The following is a 22,729-nucleotide window of genomic DNA, read 5'->3' on the forward strand; positions in this document are numbered from 1 at the left end:
TGGAGATGAACTTACAGTCAGTCACATTTTAATTTCATGTTCGAAACTAGAAAAGCTACGGAAAAAGTGCTTTTCTCCGTTTTATAACCAACGCTTTCCTTTTCATCCATCACTGCTTTTAGGCGAAAATTCAATTGTGGACATGCCCTGCGTTTTTAGATTTTTAACAGAAGCTGGTGTTCTTAAAAATATGTAGTACATGACCCAGTACTTTGCCTGATGCACCTCAGCCACTTTCGCATCCCAGAGAAAAGGGCTGAGGTTTTTTATTTTTATTGGTTGGGAGCCTCCAGTCCTTGCCCAGCCAAGGACGGCTGATGAGGGTACCCAGCCTCCTTTGAAACCTTTAATATCTAGTTTTGCTCTCAATACTGGGCAGAAGGGTATAACCTTTTAGGCATTCTACACCGCCATATTTTTTATACCTGTGTAAAATTCTACAGAAAACAATTTCTTATACCTTGGGCTTGGCGCATGATAGCCTTAGACGCTTATGCGCCATTAAATTCAACTCAACTCAACTGTTGGAAAACGTGCAGCTAGTAACACTGATGGGCACAACAAAGATGCTTCAAACAAGACTCTCTGCAGTGTATCATGTCATTGCCAAGTTACCGGTATTGTGGTGAGGTATGAAATGTTGATTTGCCTCAAACTTTTCACAGAATAAGCAAGATAGATGAATACGCTTAGAGGTTAACATTCATTAAAAAAAAGGTACATTCAGGAATGCTAATGAAGTAAAACCCTTAAAAAATGTAGACTATGCTTACTTTCTGTTGCTTCCAAGGTGTTCACTCCAGTAGTTGGGGACAAAGCCAGAGCGGTGTTTGTTACCTTAGCAAAAAAGTATACAGGGTGGGTTTTGACATTTATTTAAAGGGGCCCAGAAACACATAATCAGTGCATCGTTTTGCCTCTTGGTTTGCATAGAATGAGTTATAGTGATGCTATTAGCATTGGTCGCACTGCGTATACTCCGGTTTTAAATGTTTTAATTACGTCGCAAAAACAAATTCATTTTGCTGACGGCGTCACCATACAGTGGCTGTTTTTATCAGTGGATATGACATCACTTAGTGGGAGCTTTATGATTGGACAAACAGTAAATATACTTCAAATTGGGTAATAACTAGAGATACGCTTTGTCAAGTTTTTGGGTTTTATATCACATAAACAAGACCAACTTGTTTGCCATAGATAAAAGCACATTAAAGTAAGTAAAACAAAAATACAGCGCCAGAGGCTCTGGCTACATTTTACATCGAAGGACTTTGCGCTTCTCTGTAAACATCCTACGACCTAGCACAGAACACTTATGGCTACTCTCTCTGTATCTGAGAACGGCTTTGCGGAGTCGGTCTGATCGAACCATTGCACAACGTTTGTTTCAGTCCCAAAGAACGATGCAAAGAAAAAAGCCGTTCGTTTCACATTTAGCAGTGCGCATCGTCAGTTTTCGGAGGATCACCGGGCGGCGGCGCCAGATGGCGCCACGTTCCCGTCAACAGCGCGTGCTCCTTGCTCACCGTAACCAACCAGAGGGCTAGGAGCGACGGGCAGTGGTAGGCGGTAAGTGGTAGCGGTACGCGCTATGCTAAATGTGTCTGATATCTTGCGCAGGTCGTCACACCGTCGCAGTGTCTTGCGCTCGAGTTCGGAACCAGTTCAGATCGTGTTCGGATCCATAAGTCAGGGATCGTCACTTATCAGTGTTCCCTTCTGCGCCATCGGCGTGACGAAGCATCGCTCGGCCAGCTGGGCGTTCACATGTTGTAACCGTGCAAACGGCGCTGCCAGCCTTGGCAAGAACGACTTACAGAGAACAGGAAACCATGGAGTGCAAACGTCCGCCACGTGCTCAGATAGGCTGTTTTGATTGGTCGTACTAAATGTCGTCATTGGGAGAGTGAAATATGAATGCGAAGCTTCGTGAAAATGAGTTGAGGGCAGCATTTTGTTTGCTTGTATTTTTAAATTTATTCATTTAATATCTTCCGTTCCAATGCAGCGATTCTTGTAATTATTTTTGATTCAGCATATGTGTGACATAAAGAACCCATCTGAATTGTAACTGGCATCCGTTCAAGCAGTGTTTCGCAGCCCCTTTAAGGTATGATGCCATCTTTTTAGAAATATATTTAGATTTTGATCCTAAACTTATTCGTTTGAGTTTGCCTTTACTAGGGCTGTTTAAAAAGACCCTTCAAGTATGTTAGACAATAAAAATGAGAACTAGTCACAATTTAATTTCTGAAATTGCCCAAAATGTGCCCATCGCGTCAACAGTCATAAGTGCCAATCCTGTGATACAAAACAAAAATGGCTTGGCAACAATGCAGCTGTGCATGCAGGCAGTGCAATGAACTAGAATCTTGGCCCTGTCATCAATATTAAATATGGTACATATAGCCAAAAAACTTAAAATTGTATAATTTCAGGTGATTGCATTTCTCTAGAAATCTTATAACATCAGAAGTTATTCACTGTTTTCAGTTATCCGAGTTTATGCACAGAGTAATGTTACAGAAAGAAGCATGGGAAGTTTCATCAGAAAATAATAATTTATTCAAAAGTTGTGACCTCCTGCACAACAAAAAATAAATGAAAATAAGCTTTGAAAAAAAAACAAGAAATAAGCATTTAAAATATGTCATATACATCATTTGAAGACTGTGGGAGACTAAAAGCCACCAGGCCGATAGCTGGCCCTTTCCTTAGTTGCCACGAGTTCACCGTGAGATTGTTTATCAGCTCGTCTTTTCTTTCGGGCTTGTTTTTCGTCCGGCATTGACTGGCACTTGGCATTCTTCAAGCGTCTTCGGTCCCTGCTGTGTCAAGCTACTGTGTTGTAGCTGCCTGGCACATGGCATTCTTCAAGCGTCTTCGGTCCCTGCTGTGTCAAGCTACTGTGTTGTAGTAGCCAGGATCGACAGCAGCCCGCCTCACGATATCCAGCGTGTCACTATTTTTATTGTTGAAGATACATATACAATTGTATAGTCCAAAACAAATAGTGCGCAGGCCTACATAGACATATTTAGGGAGACACTGTCAGGGCATCCCATTGAAGCATTCATTCGCGTTCTGTGTTTTTCCGTGGAGACATTTTGTCAAAAGTTCATCAGAACAGAGGTCTGCATACACAGGTTTTACTTTGTTCAGGATGTCATTGAAAAAAAATTGGCTGAAGGCTTAGCTTGGTTAAGCCTGGAAGATTGCGAAAGCAATACCCTTGGCTGCGCCTTGGTTCGGCTGATGGTGTGGACATGGTTGCCCTTTGTTAAGCTTATGGCTGTACATTGTTTTGCTTGGTTTCTGCTATTGATATCCTTGGTACACTTATGACTTATCTATGGTATGCGTGGCTATACGTGGATTCACACTGGACACAACATGGTATTACTGTGATGTTGCTTTATTTAATCCTATGAATACGCTTTTGTGATCCGTGAAGTAATGGCTTTTGGTCTGTACATTGATGAAATAGTCGTCGGAATGTCTATACATGTCTAGATCTAAACTGCTACTCCGTTGGGCGGTGCTCTTTGGCTGCACGGTGCATAACTGAAGACAGTACTTCTTGTCAAGTGCTTGGATGAATCGATGGTCTCTTGTAGGCTCCTTATTGTAGTCTCCCGTGCAGATAACCATCCGTTTATCACTTCGCTTCGGCAGCTTGTTTGACAGTATGGCAAGAGCGGCGTCATCTCCTGTTTGGGGAAGCATCCATGATAGTCTCTTCGGCATTAGGAGCGTCCATGAAACTTGTCTCCGAACTACTGGTTGTCTCCATAGTTTCGCTACCGTTAACACCACTCATTAAACTTGGCCCTGAACTTGTAGATGCACCGGCATCAAGCGATGTTGATCGGCGTGCTCGCCATGCTGCTGCATACGCACGTTGTTTAGCTCGCCATTCTTCTCGTTCTTCTGTTTCTTCAGCACGGCGCCGTCGCTTGGCCGCAGCAGATCGTTCCAGCCTCGCTTTGTACACACCATCCGACATAGCGCAAGGCAGCGCGCCGACCACTGCGAAGAGCCAAGCTGTAGCCCCATTTATCCTCCCAGCGTGACGTCACACCAGTGAGCGCCCTCTCTCGGTAGCGCCGCAATAGCGGTGCGCAAGGCTTCGCCTCCACCATCGATGTCGCGAGCTGGGCCCCCTCTCTCGGTCTGGCGTGACGTCACACCAGCGAGCGCCCTCTCTCAGTAGCGCCGCAGCAGCGGCGCGCAAGGCTTCGCCTCCACTATCAATGCCGCGAGCTGGGGCCCCGTCTCTCGGTGTGGCGTGACGTCACACGGTCACGTGACGCGCAGCTGTGTAAGGAGGCGCCACGACCACCGATGGGCCGAAAGTGCGAGCAGTATTGCTTTCGCAATAAAACCTCGCGTGCTTGTAGCATCTTGTGCCCAGAGCTTTCACTCGGTTGTAGGCACACCAACTTTTCACACCCAAAGGACACAGGCCATGTCAAGGAGTTCCATCTGTTGAACTGCAGTGAAACAGACTTGCTAGTGTGGCCTGCTTCGTAGCTTGCAGGTTCCCCACATTTGCTCTGATTGTGATGCCGTAATAATTTTGCAATCTATCGATCATAACATCCGTCAACTTCCCTTTACCTATGAGTCCACGAGTTCTGTTTTTCAGTTTCTTCAGTCGGCATCCGACACGCTTTTGCACATGCCCAATGTGCTCAAGTTTGTGCACAGCGTCAGTTCCATACATATCTGACAGCCACGTGGCTTTCTGAGTCGCCATCTTCATAAAAATCAATGTACTCCAAGTCGCGCTTTGTTTTGGACCGCTCGAACATACGGTACAGTCCTAACGCCTCCATGCTACCAGCACTGCCTGTGTGGTTGTCTTGGCAGTCAGTGTGGTTAGCCTTCCATTCTTCAAACTCAACGCTTGTGGAACATTTCTTCATATATTCTCATGCCTTGCACTTTGTGGACATTGCTTCCACATCAATCACCTTTCGTGTGTCCACTCATATCAGAAAGACACAGCCATTCAGAGGAGTGTCCACGCTTTTGCCAAGTGCCGTCACCTGATACGCCACACTCGTAACTGCCGACAACTTGGCGCACTTCTGCAGCAGCATCCACCATTAACTTTGACGCTACAATTTTCGTGGCCTCACAGAGCTTGGAAGAAACCTTGTCATAAGTGGAATGGCAAAGTGTCATGGCATATTCGTAACCTTATAAAATGTCACAGCACTAGTACGTCCTTTCCCCAGCTGGCGCATAGCGTCGGCAAGCCACACGTTTTCAGCTGCACTTGCTGCTTTTTTTTGATGAGGAAAACAAATGTTTGTGGGCTCATGCACTACACACCACGGCGTACGCAAAACACCCCTAGGCGTGAACGCTCCTCAAGCTTCAGTGAAATGTTTTTGCATTCCGGGCACACCAGCGATGCCATAACTGAGGAAAGAATTTCGACATCTATAATCTTGTTCTTCTGTAGCACAACAGCTTCTGGTGGCACTTCACAGTCTTCAACTGGCCCAATTTCACTTCACTTGCCGAAACAGCCATGTTCACGTCACACTTCGTCGAATCATTCGTCATGTACCGATTGCCGTAGAACTTGTGTTTTGGCCTTTGTTTCACTTGGAACCTAGCCATAACCTAATATATTCTGTCAGACAACAATCTAGTACACTGAAATGACGAAACAATAGCTTTAATTGGCAGTAAAACACGTCGCTGCAGTGTAAACACGATGTCACATCTTTACCCCCACGTGGCAATTTGTTTAATTTGAATAAAAAGTGATACACGATCAGCATTGCTCAATGTTATCAACCTTTAAAATACTTCACCACAAACTAATTTAAAGATATCCTCTGTATTTGAGCACAAACATAAGTTTGTTTTCAGGATTAAAATTTTGTTTCGTTTTCGCAAAATGTCAGTTTCTGTTTCAGAAATGTCTGCTGGTAGTTGTAAAAAACATCGTAACTTTTGAATAGAACCAGATAGAGACAATTTTTGCCGCAGCACAACTCTGAACGTCTGTAGATTCTTAAAATATTAAAAAATTGAAATTCGCTATCTTTAAAATACGTCGTTTTCAAGGGTGGCAACATACCTTAATATACGGGGCCGCAAGGACTTAGAGTAAGGGAATTACATGCAATAATAAACACAAAATCGCAGGGCAAGCTTACAGGATGAAAATAAAAATATGACTTCCAAATAAAGCACATTACTAGATTACTTTAAAATAATAACAAATATAGGTTGGCACAGAATGTCACACAAAATGCTAAAAAAGATAAAGGAGGAAAACGAAAACAGGACCAATGCACAAGGTAAATCAGTGGTATTTAAAATGCTTCATTTTTTTTTCGAAAGATTTATGGTAGCGAGATGCGCAAATGATTTTAATAGCTATATCCTGGCACTGTTTGTTGGCATGAGTTACTGGAGATGAGTTGAAGGCTTTGCAGTTCTTTTTTCCACAGCTATTTCAGTGCAGTAGCCATTTCATGGCTTTGCAAAGTGTCCTTTGTGGGCTTCCGCCATTTGTACCTTGGATGCCCTGGACAGCACATTTTTTCCATACACTGGTCCAACTCTTAGTTCGGTGTGTTCTATGGCATCTCGGAAGCTAGGAAACAAAAAACATTGCTCAGTGACCATCTATAGGTCCTCTGCATACCCTGAAATAGACAAAGGCATTGTCTCTCAGTGACTGACGTCACAGTCATCGGGGTGCTGGTGGTTTGGTGCTCGTTATTTTACTTTCGGGCATAAAAGTGGAATACTCACAGAACTGCTGTCATGCTACAGCGAGGGTTGTTGTCCACTTGTTGCTGGAAATATTGATGGAACTGCGCCTTGGGATAGTTTGCACGCTTCCATGGAATCCCGAAAGACGCACTCAAGAGTGGATCTGTCATATAGTCTTTGGGACGAAAATGCAGCGAACATATGTGCCTATAGAGTGATACTCTGCTTTTCACCTTTCGTAACGACATATCACGCAACCGTGTGGTCCGCCGTGGCTCATACCTTGGCTTTTTATGGTACATCACCCAATTGGCACTTCCACTGCCCTGCTGTAATTCGGCACGTCTGTAAGGACAACCTACGATGTCGCATTGCCCGATTTTTTACTGTGCAGCAGCCTCCATCCGCCTTGCTAGTACGGTGCTGAATTGTTGATCAAAAAGAGACCAACGACACAGTACATTCGTGTACGCTGACTGTGAGCGCAGCGGACAGTAGCGTGCACTGCTCCGGTGCAGGGTACAGTGCAGGATCAGCTTTGTCCGGGGAGCACGGTTAGGTTAGGCGCAGGATGGTTGTTTCCTCCTCCTGCCGTGAGTAGCCATTGCAAATTAAATATCGCAATCCCAGTGCGGGGAGTCGCTAGGTGCGAGGACAAGGTTGGCACGTCACGCGCATTGGAGGCTGTCGAAGTCTTTGGGGCCAATGGATTATGATTCCTTGAATGCACCATTGCACGGTGCAGTAGACGGCTTCTAGGAGGTTTCCCACGGTTGCAGAAAGGTAGACTTTTTTTGCCACAAAAAAAGGACGAGTGCTCAAGGGCACTTGCATTTAAAGTTGCGGCTTCAAAGTTATAAAGCCAATGCACAACGCTTCAATGGGTTCCATGCTTAACATTAAGGCAGTGGGCGCGAAACCGTGCGCCATGCGTGTTCCCGTAGGTACAGTGGCGGTCAATATGAAGGTGATCGCTCGAGCGGCGACCGAGGAAAGGAGCAGCGCCACGTTACGTTGCCACCTCCGTGGGTAGGGGAATATCAGAGTAGCTTCCCTCTCTTCGCTGGTCCTTAAGCTGCTGTCACTCCCTTCTAGCAAGTCCCAAATTTTTTTTTTTTTTACGCGTCAGCAGACAGATACAGACGTGTGACGTGTGTGTCGTTATCTTGTGTATACTGCTAGACCGGACGCAATCATTTAGAAGTTATTCGTGCGAGTGTCAACCAATGCTAGAAAAAGCCGCCTTGCGTGGCATTTTTTTAATCTTTCAGGAATAAAATTACGCTAGCTTCCTCATTTGCACTGCACACTGCCGCATCAATAGCTCTGCGTGGGCAGCACATTTTGAAGCTCCCAGCTGATCGAAATTATTAACGCAAAAGCGATACATGAGTAATCGGCATGAGAAAGCGGTGGACGTGGGAGCGTCCAGAAAAAAAACGACTCCGAAAACCGCCCAAGGTAGTCGATCATAGCAATGGAAAGGTGCCTTCTCTAGCCCATTGCTTACGTGGGCTCCGATACTTCGCTATAAGGGATAACTGCACACCTGAATTTCGGTTAGCAATAGAGTGAATGGAGGAAAATCAAGAAAGTGAAGGCATGATCAACGTCATTCTTTGGGGGGGGGGGGTAATAATTGAATACTCATGACTGGGATTATTTAAGTCAACCGATCAAAGATCAGAGACTGATCTATGACATCTCGAATCAGCACTTTCACATTAACAGCACGAAAATAGTCTCAAGTGCCCCCATATCGTTCCGGTGCCGTCTACTACGCAATTTCTCCGTCCTTTTCTTCACCGCCTTCTGTACCAGGGGTGACATCTACTGCGCCTTCATTTTCCTGTAACTACAATACTACAATATTATAATACTATCAACTGTTTCGGTGTTTAACACTGCCATTCGTTTCTACTCTTTGCCGGCAGCCACAAAAATTGCTATAAAAGTGTCAAAAAGAATTAAGGCATAACATTGATCAATACTTTATTCACTGCAAAAAAAAAAGGATAACTTTCAGCACGCTGCACTCATCCATAACATGCAACATATACTCTGTCGATAATGCCCGCTTCAGACATGCATTGACTTTCTATCAATACTTGATAGGGCGCCCTCCTTTCCTTTGGCGGTCTTCAATTCTCCTGGACAGAGATGCATAGAGTGACTATGCTATGGCCGGGTCTCCTTGAATGCGATTCCATTCGCCTTCTACCTCTTGCCACAATGTTTCTGGACTCCCTGTGTCCGGATGCACGTGAGTGACGTTAGCTTTGGTAATCCCCCAAATGTTTTCAATTATGTTGAGGTCCGTACACCGCGGGTGGCCGCTCCAGCTGTGCGATGCCACTGCTGTTCAGATACTCCTGCACTACAGATGCAGTGTGTACAGGGCACCTGTCATGTTGAAAATAAAAGCAGCCTTCCGGGAAGGGTCCATTAATAGCATATGGGAGAAGAATGCTGTTACAAATTTCTATGTAAGCTTCAGCTGTCAGCCTCCCCAAAATGCGGTACAGCGGGCCAAGACCTGCGTAGCTGATGGCATCCCACACGTTCACAGAGACAGGTCCTCTGGCAGCAAAGTTCAGGACGTGTCCTCATCGTACATTCCGGAAAAGAGAAAGAAAAAATCAATTTTGAAATGCGCAAAAAGCATGCGCATTCCTATCTTACTATCTTCCCTGGACCCGGAGACCCTCCAGACTCGGAGGCACTGATTCCAGCAAGTGGAGAATGTGGACTCGTCGCTGAATATAACTTGCTGCCATTGGTGCGACGTCCAGTTTCGGTGACGGTTGGCAAATTCTGACCGTTTCTGAAGGTGAGTTGCTGTAAGGAGGGGCTTCGTTGCGGCTACGTAACTCTTCAGTCCTGCCTCATGAAGTCGCCTTCGAATAGTGGGCAGACTAACATCAACGTCGAGCTGCTCGGCAATTTTTTTTGCTGTTGTGAAGGGGTCTTGGACGGCTGCAGCTACGAGGAGGTGGTCTTCATCTTCAGTCGTTTTCCTGGGCCTGCGACAATGAGGGGTATCCGCTGCGCGGTTCTCTCTGAAATAGGCATTGAGGGGTTTGCAGTTTTCTGTGGACGGCCTACTATGGCAGCAATTTTTCTCTGAGAGAAGCCTGCCTTTCGTAGACGAATTATTTTGCTCCTTTTCTCCGCAGTTAACCGCCGCGGCATATTGGGAGCGACTGAAGGTGGGAAGAAAAGAAACGGCATGTGTCACGAAGAGGCTCTGATTAGTCTGAAATGCTCGCCAGAAGCTGCACACTGAGGACGCCCGGTGACTTTTTTCTATGCATTACAGTCCGGCGCTTGTGCGCTGTAGAAACAGTGGCAGTGTTATCAAAACCTGTGACGGCAGAAAAACTCGCCCCTGCTATATCGGGAAAAATGAAAAAGAAATGATATACAATGCAGATAAACCGAAGCCCAGAGAACAAACACAGGAAAAAGGTGGCGAGGTAGTGATAGGGGTGACAGTTGTAGCCCAGAAGAGCCTACGAGGGAAAGAAGGCAATGCAATCTTTATCGTCACAGTTCTGATATCGGCCGCTATGCAGCTAGAAAGGCCCGCCGGTCGATGCTCGCGCGATCACCTTCATATTGATCGCGACTGTACGGGGTCCACTGCATCTGGCTCTGGCGCTCACTTGCAGATGCCTTCAGATGTGTACTGTGAATGGATTAAATTGGCCGAGAGCACGAACAGAAATGCTCCGCCCAATTGCCGAAGCTATTGAATGGAGCCGTAAACGCTTGAGTTGGAGGAGCGTGCAGAGCCTCGGTAGGTTCCGAATCTTTTTTTCTGAACAGCCTTGTATCTTTTCTGCTGTCCCTAATAAGCGATTTTCGTTAAGTAGTTCGAAGTCGACTGGCACAACCGGAAACGTTTCGCCGGGCAAGCGTACGAAGACACAAGGTGCTCTTAGTACTGCGAACTGCCTTTACTCTCACCGACCATCGTTCCATCATAGTTTTTCATTGACTGTGGCGATCTGATCAGCCTTAACAGGCTCCTCCAAAAGTGAACTAGCACTGGATTCCTCTGCTTTTTCGCACTTATAAATCGAGGCGCGTCAAAAATGAAACCATGCAGGCATGCAAAGCGCATCCGCGCTAAGCGCCTTAACGTACTGAAACTCACCTGGCCACCTGTGGCGCCGCCAAGTGTCGGTTTTCTTTGCTTCCAGCATTCAGATTGTCTTTTGTCTGGCTTCCTAGTGTGATAAAAGTGCACTATTGGTTTCAAAACAAAAGGTCTGTTCGATTCAGCCTGCACGACGTGCACCTGTTCACGTCAGTTCAGATAAAGTGCCGTGCCCATGCAGCGCCAGTTCAGCAGTGCAGCTTCTAGATGATGTCAGGACGGCGAAAAAAGAACAGGTACAAAAGAGGCACAAGAACACAACAGGACAGGTGCCAACTTGCAACTGTGGTTTATTCGTCCAAACCTTTCTATTTTATGAGGCACCTGAAGCTTATCACACAAGAATAAAAGATTATAAACAACAATCAGAATTCAGGAAGTATGTGCTACTTAGAAACCGGAAGATACATTCATGCATTCACTACACTCATCATAAAAGCAAACATTATTATTTTTTTTACTATGTCCCAAGTTTATCCGAGTGCAAAATCAACAGGAAAGCAATTCATCCTCACAACAAAGACGCACGCTCTGCCAAGGCAAACAGATTGCAATGTCAAAATTCCTGCTTTAACACATCGTGTGATAATGAATGAATGATGAACAACAAACTCGGAAAAAATGGTGGACATTAAAACTTAAAAGCTTGGAGAAATCCTCTCAGCGTCAAAGTACTAAAACAAGTGTCAAAACTTAAAACCTTCGAGAAATCATCTCAGCTTCAAAGAGCTAAAGGTATTGGATTCTGCGCAATTCTCGTTTGGTTGGTAAAATATCCAGGAACAACAAACTGCAGAGAAAACTTGAGCACACTAAAACCTAAAGACATCTTTCGAGAAAAGCCACCTCAGCATCACTGCCTCTACTACTTCTCGCTCAAACTTGTCTTTTCCGCTCTTCAAAAAAATTGTTTTCTTTAGTTCCGGACAACACTCTTTACAGGTTTGCAGTGGTTTGCAAGGAAGGTTCTATGTTGGTAGTGCACATTCTGCAAGTGCTCACTGGCATGTTCATCGAAACATCGACACAGCTCAGAAGAATCTGATACACAACTTGTGACCTGCATTTGGTGAACTGTTTTTGAGGTTTAATAGGGCAAACTGGTTGTTTCTTCTCCGGTTTAGTCATAGTACAGATTTTTGACAGCTTTGATGAAGCCGAAAGCACAACTTGCACCTGATGTTTGCTTGTGACTTTTTTTATGCCATGGGAAACTGTGAATGTAAGGAATGACAGGGACAGATTCCTTTCGTGCTTCCGGAAGTCTCTTATCATGAGGCCGCTTCAACTTCTGGATCAACATTTTGGAGACAGCCGAAATCAGAAGGGGTGGGTAACTGGCTTCTTGCAACCTCTGAATTTGGTTGTCAAAGCTCACCGACATCATGTGATGGCATAACTTTCCCTAGGCATTCTGAAGGGAATTAACGATTATTGCTCTTTTGACGAGTTTGGAATGAGCGCTGTCAAACGGTAACAGCACTTTCGTTGATCTGGGATGTGCACCCAGCATCCGTGATCCTTCATAAATACCAATTTTATGTCTAAAAACTGAAGTTAGCGATTCACTGGTAACTCCCACGTGAATGTGAGGCCCTGGCTGTTATTGGTGAAGACGAATAACATACCTGTTGTCGCCGCAGCTACATCAGACTCGGGAACATTCTTCAGAATAAGCAAAAAATCGTCCACGTATCTAAACATGGATACAAGATGTGGGTCACTAAGTTGACTTTTGATTCCCGACGACTGGCAAGAAAATGTCACAGAGTACAGGCGCCACTGAAGACCCCATGCAAACACCTTTTTTTCTGAACAAAAAAGCTTCCTTCAAATGATATGGCTGTCGAGCCCAAGTAGAATTCCAACAAAGCTACAAAACTGTTGCGGCTAATCACTGCAGCATTTAGAAATTGGACTTCACCTTTTGTGATGATCTTTTCTGTGACAGCACTTGGGAATAAACCTCAGTTGCAAGTTGGCACCTGTCCTGTTGTGTTCTTGTGCCTCGTTTGTCCTTATTCTTTTCGCGCCGTCCTGACATCACCTAGAAGCTATGCACCAACTAGCCCAAACATAAGTACTTCTTCGGCAGTGCAGACCTAGCGCGACACTAGTGCCAATTAGAAACGAACGTAAAAGTGCAGATACCGTGCAAGCCTTCTGCTTTACCTGCGCTCGTTGGACGTCGGTCGCTGCATTGCTTCCTGTGCTTGTTTGCTGTGTCGAAGGGAAAAAGTGAACTGCGGCTTACTGCCTACTGCCGTTCAGGCAGCTATGGACCTTGTCGACTCCGACAGTGACGAAGAGGAATCCAACGACTTGTTCGTGATTGCAATGATGTTAGTGAGGCTACAGAGGAACCGTGCACCGTGGTACTGCGGACGTTGTCAGCAGATATTATGAATTCGAGTTCAAGCGCCTTTTCCGTATTTCATGAAGTTTGATTCTCTCATGGGTAGTTTCAAAATATCGCCATTTTTCCCGCACCAAATGGGAGGCTGTCTGCAAATAAGCGCAGAGAAAACGTGCCTCATCGTTCTTAGTTACTTGGGCATGCAATGCAACATGTACTGTCTAGCAGACCATTTTGATGTTTCTGTGTCGTCTGTGCAAAAGTGCATCGAAAGAGTCTTGGACTTTCTGAACAACATCAGCTCATCCGTCATCACCTGGCCGAACCAACAACAGCAAGAACGCAGCAAGGCTGGCTTCTTAGCAAAAGCCGGTGGCAAGGGACCACAGAACACAAACAGCTGCGTGGACGGTTGCCACATTGAAATCAATAAACCAGCTGAGTCACCACAGTCTTATTATAACAGGAAGAAGTATCCGTCATTGATTCTGCGTGTCATTGTGATGACCGCATCAAGTTCATTGACGTGTTCATCGGTTTCCCGGGCTCGGCACACGACGCTAGGGTTCTTCGTGAGAGTCCATTCTTCGAAGAGGCTGCCGACAAATGCGCAGATGGATACATCCTTGGGGATATGGCGTACCCGCTGCTGCCATGGCTTCTGACGTCTTATTGCGACCATGAGAGCAGCTTTCCAGCGTGGAAAAAGAAATCCAACAAGTTCCATTCGCAGCAACGTGTTGCTATCGAGAATTCATTTGGCTTGCTGAAGCAGTGCTTTAGGCGGCTGTACCTAGTAGATGCTGCAAGCATTAAACAGTGCTGCCTAATCATAATGGCTGCTTGCGTGCTGCACAATATGTGCAACGTTGATAAAGATTTCCTCGATGGACTGGGCCAGCTGCCTCAGCTGGAGAATGTGTGAACGAGGAAGGCAGTGACCTAGATTTTGATTTCAGCAGTGCCAAACAGTGCAAAAGAATGCGGAAAGCCATTGCCATGAAGCAGTGCTGAGTGTGTTCCTATTCTGCCTAGCTGCTACTTTGATTTGTACATACACTATTTTTCTCAGTGCACGCAATTATTTTGCTACCGCCTCTTTTTATCTGCATGCACTCACGTTTTATCGCATTATACTCAACAAACTAAACGAAATTTGAAGAAGAAAATGAATCTTAGCCGGAGAATGCTCAGTGGTAACCAGAACGTTCTGTTGGGTGAGTTGGTATATATACATCTTTTATAAAACAGCGCGAACAGCGTCGGACAAGAACAAAAAGGACACGGGACGAGCGCTGATTCTCAACTAAGGTTTTATTAGCAACACCTGGTGCTTATAAAGAGGGAAACATACACAGAATGCATCACATGTTACGCTAAAAGAGGTAAAACAAGAAGCAGAGAAGCACACGACGCTCTAACCTGTGTTCGGCTATCGCGGGCTGGCAGGGCAAACTTTATACACAGAAGGCAGGAGTGTGTATCGGGTCAAGCGTCGCTCCGGTACTTAGCGAAATTATTCTGATGTACGTAGATAGAGACCTCGAGAGGGAACTCTCGGCACTGCACCTTAAGACCGTGAGGTATGTGGATGACTACCTGGTGTTTACCGACCGTGATCGTTTAGCATCGCGCATGCCTGACATTTTGAAGGTATTCAGAAAATATGGAGCAGGGCTGGATTTCACCTTTGAGGCACCATCCGATGATGAGTTGCAGTTCTTGGATTTGCGCCTGCGGTTCGGTCCCGATCATGTGTGCTGGAAATACAACACTTGATCAACCAAACCGCTCCTTAGTTCCTATTCAAGTCATTCAAAAATTGTTAAAAATGGCATTGTCATCCTGCCTTCATAATTCTATGACAAATTCCTGTCACCATGCTCTCAGACATAGTTTCCAGTCTCAACTCTCCGGGATTAGGCTTCCAGGGTACCCAAGTTGCACGATAAGAGAGGCCTGCTCTCGTTTGCTCAAGTGGGTGAAACAGCAGGACACACAGAAGACTCGTGACAACCAAAAAGAAAAAAGTTGCTGTTCTTCCTTACCTACATCGCATCACCCATGGGTTGAAAAATGTGGCAAGTCGGTGTGAAGTAAATGTAGCTATATCAGCTCCCATCAAACTAAAGCAGTTATGTCCGGCGATCCAAAGGGAGAGGGAACCATCGGAAAAAACAAAAGGTTGTGGTACCACGCACAGAGACAAGATCGTCGCTTGTCGCAAAGGGGCTGTGTAGCAGATTCCACTCTCCTGCGGAGCCCAATACGTTGGGCAGACAGGACGGTGCTTAAATAAAAGGTTGCAAGAGCACAGAAATAATCTAGACTACGAGGAACTTTCATATTTGGTGAGCCGCTGTAAAAAATGTGAAATAATGTAAAAAGAAAAAATGCACAGCCATGGGGCATAGCACAAAGGTGCTGTACACGCACTATGATCAGACAACGCGAGAAGTAATGGAAGCATTCTATATCAGTCAAGAGGCGAAGTGTGTCAGCAAACCGTCAGTCACTCTCAATGACAAAGAGATAGCTTTTCTTGGTGGCCTTTGAGCGTCACGTGCTTCTCTCTGTGCCTCTTGTTTTATCTCTTTTGGCGTAACATGTGATGTATTCTCTGTATGTTTCTCTCTTTATAAGCACCAGGTGTTGCTAATAAAACCTTAGTTGAGAGTCAGCACTCGTCCCGTGTCCTTCTCGTTCTTGTCCGATGTTGTTCGCGCTGTTTCACGAGAAATCAGTGCTAACGGATATTTACTTTTCAAAGCCACAAATAGAAGTATTCCTCATACTTACTCTTAGAGCTTATATGTTCGTATTTCTGTGCAGGCATTTCAGTCTTCTTGTTCATGTTTAATTTGTTTAGTACAGCACTTTGCTAGTTCAGTGTGTTTCGTTCATTGTTATGTGATGGAAAGTCGTTTAAAAGGTGTTCTCAGCATTAATTACTTCTGCATCCACTGTGCACATCTACAGCTGCTACAAGCTGTTCAAATAGACCGTTTTCGCTTGAAGTGTCCAGTCTTCTTTTTTTTTGCAAGGCGTGCAGTCTGGTGCCTTCTTTAATCAGTTGTGTTTCTCGAGTTAATTTGCTGTTAACATTGAAACCAGTGTTCAGTCTTGTGTACAGGTAGTTACAGTAATAAAGGAAGTGTTTCTACCATCATAACATTTCTGGACTGAAGTTTAAAATGCCTTGTAGGTTATTAAGTTGGAACAAACAGAACTGCTTCTAACTCATACTCACTGTTTGAACGCTTATGACATGTTCTCTTTCACACTGCTACCTGCACAATCCATTACTACAAATGTTCAAGTTGTGCATTTGCACTGCATTATATATTGGGTCTATATGCAGTTTGTACATGAGCACTTAGTTCTTTCTAATGGTCACAGTGCCAGAACAAACATCTATAAGAAGATTCTGGAAATCACTTTATTCATTTTGTTGTGTAGCTTGTAGTTCCACAGCTGTAACAAGCCGCTCTAACACCTGAATTTTTCTGTTAAACCTTTCTTCTCTCTCTTTCTTCGGCTCTTCAAGAACTTTAAGGAGTGCCTCAACTGATGTAGTCTTCCTTTTTTTTTCTTCCCCTTGTTTGCTTGTTTCTGGCAGACAAGGGTGACACTTCCGGCTGGTCGAGTGCTGGCGACTCTGGCTGGTCAGAAAATTGACCATTCACTTCAGTGTCCAGAGATGTGCTAAAAAAAGAACATTATCACCCTTGCCAGTCCTGAACCATAGAATAATTGTAACCTCACCTTGAGTTTCCTCGCTGTAGCACTGTTCCAGGTGCAAGCAAGAATGTCGGTGTAATATGGTGTTCTTCAGGAACACCGCCAAGCTCGCTGATACGAGGATAATAAATTAGACAAAAAATGTCAAAGAGACACTGCAACAGTGATGTAGTGCACTCTTCAAACTCGTAGATCACGTGGGATTGCCCTGATGATGAGTTCTTAACTTTTGTACGATTGTAAGCTCTCTCCAAAGTCGTCCATTTGTTTTCAACTTTGGGAGCTGTCATTTCTTCTCCAAATTCTTTGTTGATGGCATCGGCAAGCGCTTACCACAGTGCTTTCTTGGTGCTGCATGACGTGAGATATTACAGAAAATAAAGGATATCAGTGCCGCATTTCAAGTTTTGAAATTAATGTAATTTGGAGCTAAATTACAGAACGGCTGCTGCAACTATTGTGGGCCTTGCTAACTCCATAGGACTTTAATGAAGAAAATGCTCTAGATCAACTTTCCCTGATAAAGACAGGGCTTGGAAACAAGCAAACCTATGTAAACGAGTCTCTGTTCAGCAACTGAGGAAACAAGTAGCTTACAAAACAATGAAATAGATCTTACCAGAAGCCTCCCTTGCCAACCTGTTCCTTCATATCCTTATATATTTTAATTAGGAACCTAATCTTCCTGGGAAACCTTATCTCTGGCTCAGGAGTGCCAGTCAGGGGTGTCGTAGGTGCTGGGGCTGGGAGTAATGGCGTAGGCGCTGGGGGAAGCCTAAGCTCTGCATTTGCTGCTTGGTGCTGAGCTTCTATAACAAGCTTGTCGTTACTAAAAAACGACTATCATGACTGAGCCGTCTGCGGGACAATAGAAAAATATTCACTGATGTCAATTCCGCATTCTCTTGGGAATTGCAAAGTGCAAGGAAGCAATGAAAAGCGATGCCGGTAGGGAGGAAAAGGTTAATAGTTCACGGTAAACAAAGAAAACTTGCATCGCATCCTGCCCTCAGCTATGTTGAGTACAGGGCAATCGTATTGCAGGCTCTAAATGACAAAACAAATGGCAAGTAGTGCGTCGGCGTAAATGGCAGCAGGACATGCCATACAATGTCGGGACGGATTTGACGGCCTTCACGCACGTGCTCTCTTTGCGTAGCCCCAGCGACAGCCTAGCAAAAAAAATAGCATCACATATACTTGGTGATGAGTAGGAGTACCGGTATTCTGCGGAAACAGGTTGGCCATCTTCACCAATCACAAGAATAATGAACGGGTTAACGCCATTCACTGTCGCATACATGTCGTCGTCATCTGCTGCCATGATGCTGTCTGCTGCTGAACTACTGCACAAAGTCAGCACTGGCTGCCGAGGAAGTGCAGATTTCTGCTGAACTAGGACTGCACAGCATCAACACTTGTATGAAAAGAATGACGTCGTGCAGAGGGCGCCAGGCTACACTCGTGAAACGAATGGCGAAGTGCTGCACGAAGAGAACCAGTGTAGGCAGTGCAGGTGAATCGAACGGACCTAAACCTTACTTCAATATTTAGCCGCGCAACTGTTGTCAGCCTCAGAGATTTGTGGCATCTATTGTCCTATTTCGTCAGCATGCTTGTACTTGCTAGATTGTCCTTTGCCGCTGATGGCTGTATTTTGGTTCATGCTCTTTTCTACTTTATAAGAGCTTTGTTTTCAGTATAAGGACATTTTTGTGATCAGGAGCTGGTATTCTATTGATTCAAGCCAACTTCAATTTCTCCTTAGTGTCCCCTTAAATGGCACCGAAACAGCTAACCGAAGCCCCCGTTAGATAGCGCCCCCTCTCCCTAGAAAAACTGATGATGACAGTGCTAGCGAAACGAAACTAACGGCAAATTTGGGCTGAAAATTTTTGAGACCTGCATATAATACAAGGTGGAAATTCGGCATTGTGAAATCTGGGGAAAAAGCTCGTATTATATGCGGGTTTTTATGGTATAGCTCCTATCTTTTTTTTGGCAGAGTAGCTTATTGGAACTGTACCTTGGCATAGACAACAGGGCGTCGTAGCCAAACACGGTGGGAAGGAACTTCCCGCCCTCTTGATTGTGGCAAGCCCACCAGTGGCTACAATTGAAGTTTTCATTCTGGCTTGTACTTGCTGGTATTTTTGTTTCAAAACAAGCCAGATGTCTTAGACCTGATTATCATGCATGCAGACATGAGAACTGACATCGACTGCCACATGAGAGCTGAAGTATCAAAGGCCGCAATGATGACATAGAACCTTTATTGCCTTGCATTTTATGCATGCAGACTACTCCGGTGATCTACACTGGCCAGGGGCCTGAAAGCCTCTGGCCATGCTATTTCTTTTTTACTAAAAAACTGCAGCTGTCATCTGTCGTTCGGAGCTTGGCTCCTGTGACATACGGCCAGCTTTAAGCCTGTATAAGAGTGCAATATAAAATTGAGAGGTAACAGCAAACGTCCATGCAACATGAATGCAAATGTTTAATCTTGACTTGCAGTCAGCACTTACAGAAGCTGCCTAGTTCATAGAATTCTGCATAGATGAACAACCTCAAAATCTTTTTGGAACGCTCACTTGCTGTCTTGATTGCTGGCCACAAATAAGAACGCTGAATATTAAAAAAACGTCCTGTTGGTGATCACTTGCACATCAAATGAAGCCAACATCCTAAATGTGGCAGCTGCATTGTTCCCTAAAAAAAAAGATGGCTGCACAGAGCTGGCGGTTGAGAATAGGTTGCTGATGCACTATTTCTTGATTTGATCTTGAAAAATGGTGACCAGCTCCATGTTCACTCTGCACTTACAGCAGAGTCTCCTCGCAATTCATGACTACTTCACAAGTTTATGGCAGAGATGGCAATTTGTGCAAAGCTGCTTCATAATTTCTTTTTCTCTAAAAAATGCAGCTTTCATCTGCCGTTCGGAGCTTGGCTGCTGTGACATACTTCCAGCTTTGAGCCTGTATAAAAGCGCAATATAAAATTGAGAGGTAGCAGCAAACGTCCATGCAACATGAATGCAAAATTTTAATCTTGACTTGCAGTCAGCACTTACAGAAACTGGCTAGTTCATGGATTTCTGCATAGATGAACAACCTCAAAATCTTTGGAACGCTCACTTGCTGTCTTGATTGCTGGCCACAAATAAGAACGCTGAATATTAAAGAAACGTCGTGTTGGTGATCATTTACACATCAAATGAAGCCAACATCCTAAATGCAGTAGCTGCATTTTTCCCTAAAAAAGGATGGCTGCACAGAGCTGGAGGTTGAGAGTAGGTTGCTGATCACTATTTCTTGATTTGATCTTGAAAAATGTTGACCAGCTCCATGTTCACTCTGCACTTCCAGCAGTCCTGGCAATTCATGACTACTTCACAAGGTCCAAAGCAGAGATGGCAGTTGTGCAAAGCTGCTTCAGAATTTCTTTTTCACTAAAAAAGCTGCTTTCATCTGTCGTTCGGAGCTAGGCTCCTGTGACGTATGGCCAGCTTTGAGCCTGTATAAAAGCGCAATATAAAATTGAGAGGTAACAGCAAACGTCCATGCAACATGAATGCAAATATTTATTCTTGACTTGCAGTCAGCACTTACAGAAGCATGCTGATGCTGGCCACAAATAAGAACGCTTAATATTAAAAAAACGTCCTGTTGGTGATCACTTGCACATCAAATGAAGACAGCATCGTAAATGTGGTAGCTGTATTTTTCCCTAAAAAAGGATCGCTGCACAGAGCTGGAGGTTGAGAGTAGGTTGCTGATGCGCTATTTCTTGATTTGATCTTAAAAAATGGTGACCAGCTCCATGTTCAATCTGCAATTACAGCAGTCTCTTGGCAATTCATGACTACTTCACAAGTTGTAAGGCAGAGATGGCAGTTGTGCAAAGCTGCTTCAGATTTTTCACTGAAAATGCAGCTTTCATCTGTCGTTCGGAGCTTGGCTCATGTGACATATGGCCAGCTTTGAGCCTGTATAAATGCGCAATATAAAATTGAGAGGTTAAAGAAAACGTCCATGCAACATGAATGCAAATATTTAATCTGGACTTGCAGTCAACACTTACCGAAGCTGGCTAGTTCATGGATTTTAGCATAGATGAACAACCTAAAAATCTTTTTGGAATTCTCACTTACTTTCTGGATTGCTGGCCACAAGCAAGAACGCTGCATATTAAAAAACGTTTTGTTGGTGATCACTTGCGCATCAAATGCAGCCAAAATCCTAAATTTGGTAGCTGCATTCTTCCCTAAAAAAAGGATGGCTGCACAGAGCTGGAGGTTGATAGTAGGCTGCTGATGCACTTTTTCTTTATTTGATCTTGAAAAATGTTGACAAGCTCCATGCTCACTCTGCACTTGCAGCAGTCTCCTGGCAATTCATGACTACTTCACAAGGTCCAAGGCAGAGATTGCAGTTGTGCAAAGCTGCTTCAGAATTTCTTTTTCACTAAAAAATGCAGCTTCTGTCGTTCGGAGCTTGGCTCTTGTGACATACGGCGAGCTTTGAGCCTGTATAAAAGCGCAAAAGACAAAGTCTACTGCCTCCATGGTATGATTTTCCTACATTGTGCGATTTCACTCTCACACAGTTCCGCAAAAAGCAAACTCCACAACAAAATATAGTACAAGAATTTCTGGCACTTGAGGAAAAATACAGTGGTTTCACAGCCTTTTATACTGAAAGTTCGAAAACGGATACTTAGTAGGAAGTGCAGTGGTGCGAGGGAATTCGGAGACAACAATACGACTTCCACAGTGCGCATCCATCTTCACTGCAGAATGTTACGCAGTATATGTGACCCTAGAAAAAATACTCAGCGAGAACCTTGAAAACGCTATTATTTACACAGACTCTTTAAGTATACTTACAGCCCTCCACTCAAGAAACGCAATCACTCCTATACTTGGTGACATTATACACAGCATAGCAACAGCCACAGCTAGAAGACAAAACATTAAACTCTGCTGGGTCTCGAGTCATGTCGGCATAAAAGACAATGAGCGAGCAGATTTCTGTGCTGCTCAAGCTCGTGGCAAGAAAATGAAAAAAAGTAAATATACCCTTGAAGGACTGCATGAAATTAGTACAAAGGAAGTTAAGGAAAAAATTGCAATCGGCTTGGAACAGCGAACTGAATAATAAACTACACTTAGTAAAGCCGATTTTAGGTGAATTTAAGTCATGTGTGCACCAAGAACGTTTTAAAGAAGTGATTTTATGCCGTCTCAGAATAGGCCACACGCACCTTACGCACAACTTCCTGTTAACAAAACAAGATAAACCTGTTTGCGAAGAATGCGGAGATGAACTTACGGTTAACCACATTTTATTCTCATGTATAAAACTAGAAATACTAAGAAAAAAGTACTTCACTCAATTTTATCATGAATGCATCCCTTTCCACCCTACATTGCTTTTAGCTGATAATGCCATTGTTAACATACCTTCCATTTTTAGCCTTTTAAAAGCAGCAGGCGTACTTGAAAAGCTGTAATGTTATTTAACCACTGGATCGCTTTTATACATGATACACCTCAGCCACTTTCTCATTCTTGAGCAGTAGGCTGAGGCTGTTTATTTGATTGGTTGGGAGCCTCAGGATCCTTGCTAGCCAAGGAAAGCCGCTTAGGCTGCCTGACCATCTTTAAGGCTTTTACCATTAGCCATTTCCAAAATTCTTCCCTTTTATTACTAGGCAGTACA

General features: G+C 44.4%; 1 pseudogene; it reads right to left on the bottom strand.

Annotated features, from left to right (window-relative positions):
• Window positions 1-2,841: 2,841 nt before the first annotated feature.
• On the bottom strand, window positions 2,842-12,613 carry LOC144133780 (uncharacterized; annotated as a pseudogene).
• Between the last annotated feature and the right edge of the window lie 10,116 nt (window positions 12,614-22,729).

The sequence above is a fragment of the Amblyomma americanum genome, chromosome 5, assembly GCF_052857255.1.
Source record: "Amblyomma americanum isolate KBUSLIRL-KWMA chromosome 5, ASM5285725v1, whole genome shotgun sequence".
Classification (NCBI taxonomy): Eukaryota; Metazoa; Arthropoda; class Arachnida; order Ixodida; family Ixodidae; genus Amblyomma; species Amblyomma americanum.